Source organism: Peromyscus californicus, unplaced genomic scaffold (genome assembly GCF_007827085.1).
Source record: "Peromyscus californicus insignis strain IS unplaced genomic scaffold, ASM782708v3 Scaffold_4__1_contigs__length_199733344, whole genome shotgun sequence".
Lineage (NCBI taxonomy): Eukaryota > Metazoa > Chordata > Mammalia > Rodentia > Cricetidae > Peromyscus > Peromyscus californicus.
The window spans coordinates 195,080,639-195,086,652 of NW_026294562.1; positions in this window are offsets into that span (position 1 = coordinate 195,080,639).

A 6,014-nucleotide genomic window follows, 5' to 3' on the forward strand; every position below is an offset into this window, starting at 1 on the left:
TCCTGAAAGATGCCATAGTACCTAACAACATTACTCAGTGATCAGCTTTGGACGGAAAACTCTTCATGACAGTTCTAAGATGAGATAGTTCATCATACTACACTTCTAGACAGAATCTCAGACGATCTTATCCATTACTGAGACTGGATGCAGACTCTATGTCTAGCCTTAACAACCTAACTATCTAAACTTTCTTGCTGGACCCCTCAGAAATACCCACACTCCCTAAACAGCAGGAAGTAATTCTAAGAAAATGATGCCCTCTCCCAAATGTTTTATTTTTCTGAGGGTAATAGAAGGATGGATGTGGGATTAGAAGTGGAACAAAAAAATTGGACTCAGTTTTCTCCTTTAGAAAAGAAAAGAAAAAATTGGGGAATGGATACGTATAGGATATTAAGGTAGATTATTGTATTTAATAATAAATTAATTCAGTAAAATTTCAGTCTTAGATATTTGCACTGATATGGATGCTTGTATATTGATACAAATATAAACTATTCTTATATTCCTATTTAAGATAATTTGTATATTGATACAATGCAAAAGTATATTTATTGTATTGTACACATATTCTTACTCCTGTTTGAAATATTTTGTATATTGATACAAATGTAATATTGTATTTGTCATACTATACATATGTTCTAACTCTGTTTAGGATATTTTGTATATTGATACATATTTAGGATTATTGTCATATTGCATATGGCACTATACATTCCTACCTCTGCTTATGCTATTTTGTGTATTGTCAAAATCCTGAGGTCATTGTCTTTATACAGTACATCTGCTTACAGATTGTTTGTCTTGCTAATGTGAAGCCTTATTCCTCAATTTATTTTAGTAGAGAAGAGTTACTGAGCTATAGTCACTCATGCTTGTCATTTCTATAGTTATGCCAGTTAGGTTCTCCAGATTTACAGAAATGTATGTCAGATAGATAGGTAATGTTCAAACACTTCATAAACCTAGAGAATATGGCAATTTGACAACTTAGAATTCTGTTGATGTGAGACATGATTGCTCCTGGAAGCACCGATCTGATCCTGAGAGAACATTGGGACTCTATAACATTTCCATTTGGAAGTTTGTCTTCTTCTTGGCACAAACTAGCATACTGGGCAAGGAAGTGCCCATGCCTGACAGTTAGAATGTTGTCCTTTCTGCATGAGTAGGAAGCTTGGAAAAGATACTTCTGACCTCTGCCAAGACAGGGTAAGATGGTCTTCGAAAAATTCCTGCTTCTGAAAATGGTCTGTCATATATTCTAGGCCTGTAGCCAATTTGAATGCACCATAATGCTGAGAACCTTTAGGTGACTCTCCAGGTTGTCAGATATCTCTGTCTACTATCACAAGATTTCAGAAAAATGCTTGCATTCATCTCTTGTTTTCTCTGATGTTATTATGATCCTTCTCAGATCTTTGATGGAGCTGAAGACTAAGATAGTTATAGTTATAATCTTCTCGTATCTTAGCTAGAACATATTAGTACTAGAATCAGAATCTTCAAGATAGGACAGTTATTAGAATAATCTTGGTAATTTGCCATTTACACATGTTTTGGACATTCAGCATGTCTTTCTTGTTTGATGTAATTCTTACTGATTGTAGTTCCATTTTTGTTTGTTATTACCCTTTGTATTTCCTGGACAGTACATGACAATTATTCTTATTATAAACAGTTTGCATTAAGATTAGAATCTTCTTAATTGGACAAAAAGAGGAAACAGAGTGGTATTAGTTTCTCTCATGACATTGGGCAATATGGCCCAAAGGAGGTGGGGCTTCCTCAATTGTACGTGACCTCTTATAAGGAGTTGGAGAAGGGTCACATACCCCTTCTCCATGCTCCTGCCTGCATGGTGGAGTTGCTCCTGGTCAGATCAGAGGCCAAATTCTGCTGTCTACTCCATTCTGTATTTCTGACTGTATTTCTTCAATTTATATCTTAATAAATTATGTTACCAATTTAACAGACTCATGTGGATTGATCATAATAAGGAAGCATTGTTTCTTTGTGGGTGTTTGTTTATTTGTTTTTTGTTTTTAAATTCCAATCAGTTTCTCCTTCCTCTCCTCTTCACAAGTCCTACCCTCATCTGTATTCTCCCATCATACCCATGCAGTACTATAGATGTAACCAACCATCTTATTAAATAAGAAACACAGAACCGCCGGGCGGTGGTGGCGCACGCCTTTAATCCCAGCACTCAGGAGGCAGAGCCAGGCGGATCTCTGTGAGTTCGAGGCCAGCCTGGGCTACCAAGTGAGTCCCAGGAAAGGCGCAAAGCTGCACAGAGAAACCCTGTCTCAAAAACCCAAAAAAAAAAAAAAAAAAGAAACACAGAACCAATGCAAAGAAGAAAGCCAAGAGGTCAGAGCTAAGAGCTAAAGCCTTACCCTTCCTCCTGTTGTGGTCCTACCTCTCTGAAAGAGAGCTACTTCCTGTGTTAAAGTCTTTATATAGACTTTCGGGTCTGCCTTCTCATTGGTTGTAAACCCAAACACATGACCGACTCGTCACTGCCTGTCTGTATAGACCTCCAGGTCTTCTATGATTGGTATTGAGATTAAAGGCATGTGTCTCCAATGCTGGCTGTATCCCTGAACAGACAGAGATGTACCTAACTCTGCCTACCAAGTGCTGGGATTATAAGCATATGCCACCACTGCTCGGCTTTCCTATGGCTTGCTAATAGCTCTGACCCCTGGGCAACTTTATTTATTAATATACAAATAACATTTTAGTACAAAATCAAATATCACCATATTTTCCCTTTTCTATTTTAATAAAAAGGAAAAAGCTTATAACTAACATAAGAAAAACTATATACAAAAGTATACAAAAGCTGTTGTTCCTTTCTCATTGGCATTGAGAAAATTCAAAGTTAATAGAGCATTATGTAGTCTATTTCTGGGGGTTTTTGTTACTCCTTTTTGTTTATTTAGCATATCCTTTAGAGTTCTGTTTGATCTTTCTATAACTGCTTGACCTGTAGAATTATGTGGTATGCCTGTAATATGCTTTATATTGTAATAAGCAAAAAACTGTTTCATTTTAACAGAGACAAATGATGGAGCATTGTCAGTTTTGATTTGTGCAAGTAGACCCATGATGGCCATAACATCTAGCAAATGAGTAATTACAGAATCAGCTTTTTCAGAACTCAAAGCAATTGCCCATTGAAATTCTGAATAAGTATAGATGGTGTGGTGTACATATTTCAGTTTTCCAAATTCTGCAAAGTGAAACATGTCCATCTGCCAGATTTCATTCCTCTGAATACCCTTTGGGTTGCATCCTGCTGGCAATGGCGTTTGATTGTAGAAGGAACAAGTAGAATATTTCTTTACTATTTCTTTGGCTTGTTGCCAGGTTATGGAAAAATCCTTTTTTAAACCTTTACTATTGACATGATGTTTTTTATGAAATTCTGAGGCCTGCAGCACATTTCCTATCAATAATTTATCAATCTCATCATTGCCTTGTGTTAGAGGGCATGGCAGACCAGTATGGGATCAGATGTGAGTTATATGTAAAGGATGACTCCTTTTCCGGATTGTATCTTGTAATTGAATAAATAGTGAAGTTAATTATGAAGCATCTTGGATAAATTCTACAGTCTCAATATGTAATACTTCTCTTTCAGCATACTGAGAGTCAGTTACTACATTGAGAGGTTCTAAAAAATCCATTAATACCAACAGAATAGCATACAATTCTGATTTTTGAACTGAATTATAAGGACTTTGAACCACTTTACTTAAATTTTCTGATTTGTAACCTGCCTTTCCTTGTTTGTTGGCATCTGTACAAAATGTATGAACTCCAGATATGGGTTTTTCCCATACAATTCGAGGCAAGATCCAATCAGCTCTCTTTATAAGAACAATTCTATCGCTTTTGGGATATTTGCTGTTAATATCTCCCAAATAATTATTGCAAGCTCTTTGCCAAGGTTCACTTTCTATCCATAATTTTTCAATGTCCTCCTTAGTTAAAGGTATGACAATTTCTGCTGGGCCTATTCCTGCTAATTGACGAAGTCTCAATTTTCCTTTCCAAATCAAGTCAGAGAATTTTTCCACATGTTTTTAATTTTTTCTTTGGTTTATTTTGTAAAAATATCCATCCCAATATAATATCTTCCCTCTGCACTAATATTCCTGTTGGAGAATGCCTAGAAGGCAAAATAACCAAAATGCAATCCAGCTTTGGGTCAATACGATCCATGTGCCCTTCATGTACTTTCTTTTCTACCAAGGCCATTTTTTTTCTCAGCTTCAGGTGATAATTCTCTTGGACTATTTAAGTCCTTGTCACCTTCTAAGGTTTTAAACAAATTATTTGGTTCATCGTTTTTTACCTCAACAATAGTTCTTAGATGAGAAATATCTCTAAATAATCTTTGAAAGTCATTAAGGGTCTGTAGTCTATCTCTCCTAATTTGCACCTTTTGAGGCCTAATTTTTTGTAGCTCTATTTTATATCCTAAATAATTAATAGAATCTCCTCTTTGTATCTTTTCAGGAGCAATTTGTAATCGCCAGCAAGGCAAAACTTTCTTTACTTCTTCAAACATTCTTTCTAAAGTATCTGCATTTAAGTCAGCTAGTAAAATATCATCCATATAATGATAAATTCTAGATTTAGGAAATTTTTTATGTACCACTTCCAATGGCTGTTGTACAAAATATTGGCACAGAGTTGGGTTATTCAACATTCCCTGTGGGAGGACCCTCCATTGAAATCTTTTAACCGGTTGAGAATTATTATAATTAGGCACTGTGAAAGCAAATCTTCCTCTGTCTTTTTTCTTGTAAGGGTATTGAAATGAAACAGTCTTTTAAATCAATAACTATGAGAGGCCAACCTTTTGGTAACAGAGTAGGCAAAGGAATTCCAGATTGTAGAGAGCCCATTGGCTGAATTACTTTGTTAATTGCTCTAAGGTTTGTTACCATTCTCCATTTACCAGATTTCTTTTTAATAACAAATACAGGAGTATTCCAAGGGCTGGTTGATTCTTCAATATGCTGAGCATTTAATTGTTCTTCTACCAGCTCTTCTAAAGCCTGGAGTTTCTCTGTTGTTAAAGGCCATTCCTGAACCCATACAGGCTTGTCTATTGACCATTTTAAAGGTAGAGCTGTTGGTGTTTTTGGAAGATTATCAGTTGTTGTGTCCCTTTCTTGTATGATATGGATGACTGGTGACCACTCATTAGAAAAATATCTTTATATTTCTCTCAGAAACATGTACTAGTTTATGATTTGTTTCTGAGATTGGAGGGATGTTAATCTGAGTATTCCATTGTTTCAACAAGTCTTGACCCCACAGGTTCATAGCTATGCTAGCCACATATGGTTTTAATTTTCCTCTCTGTCCTTCTGACCTATACATTTGAGCCATCTTGCACTCTGTTTCACCTGAGATAATGTCCCAATTCCTAACAGTTGAATGTTTAGCTCCTGAAGTGGCCAAGTTGGATGCCAAAATTCTGGTGTATTTATGGTAATGTCTGCACCTGTGTCTACCAGACCAGAGAACAAAACATCTTTTATTTTTATTGTTAATTTTGGTCTTTGTTCAATAATAGAAGTTTGCCAAAAAATTTTCTTTATGTTTTTTCCTGAATTTCCTATTCTCTGTTTCATCATCCTGACCATCATGATTTATTGTAATAGGCATTTGGGTATTTAGTTGCTTTGAGTAGGGGTTTCCTCTACAAATTCAGGAAAGTTTTGAACTGGATTTACTGTGGGGGCCTGCCTGAGGCCCCTCTGGAAGTTTCCCAAGGCCCGAGGCAAAGGATTTCCCTGTCTGTCCCTTGTGGATCTACATTCGTTGGTCCAGTGTTTTCCCTTACCACACCTTCTGCATACTTCAGAAGGAAGGGGTATTCTGTTGCCAGTGTTCCTTGAAGAAGCATTACTTCTAAGAATGACCTGTTTACAGTCCCTTTTCAAATGTCCTTCATTTCCACATCCAAAACATCTAACATTTAT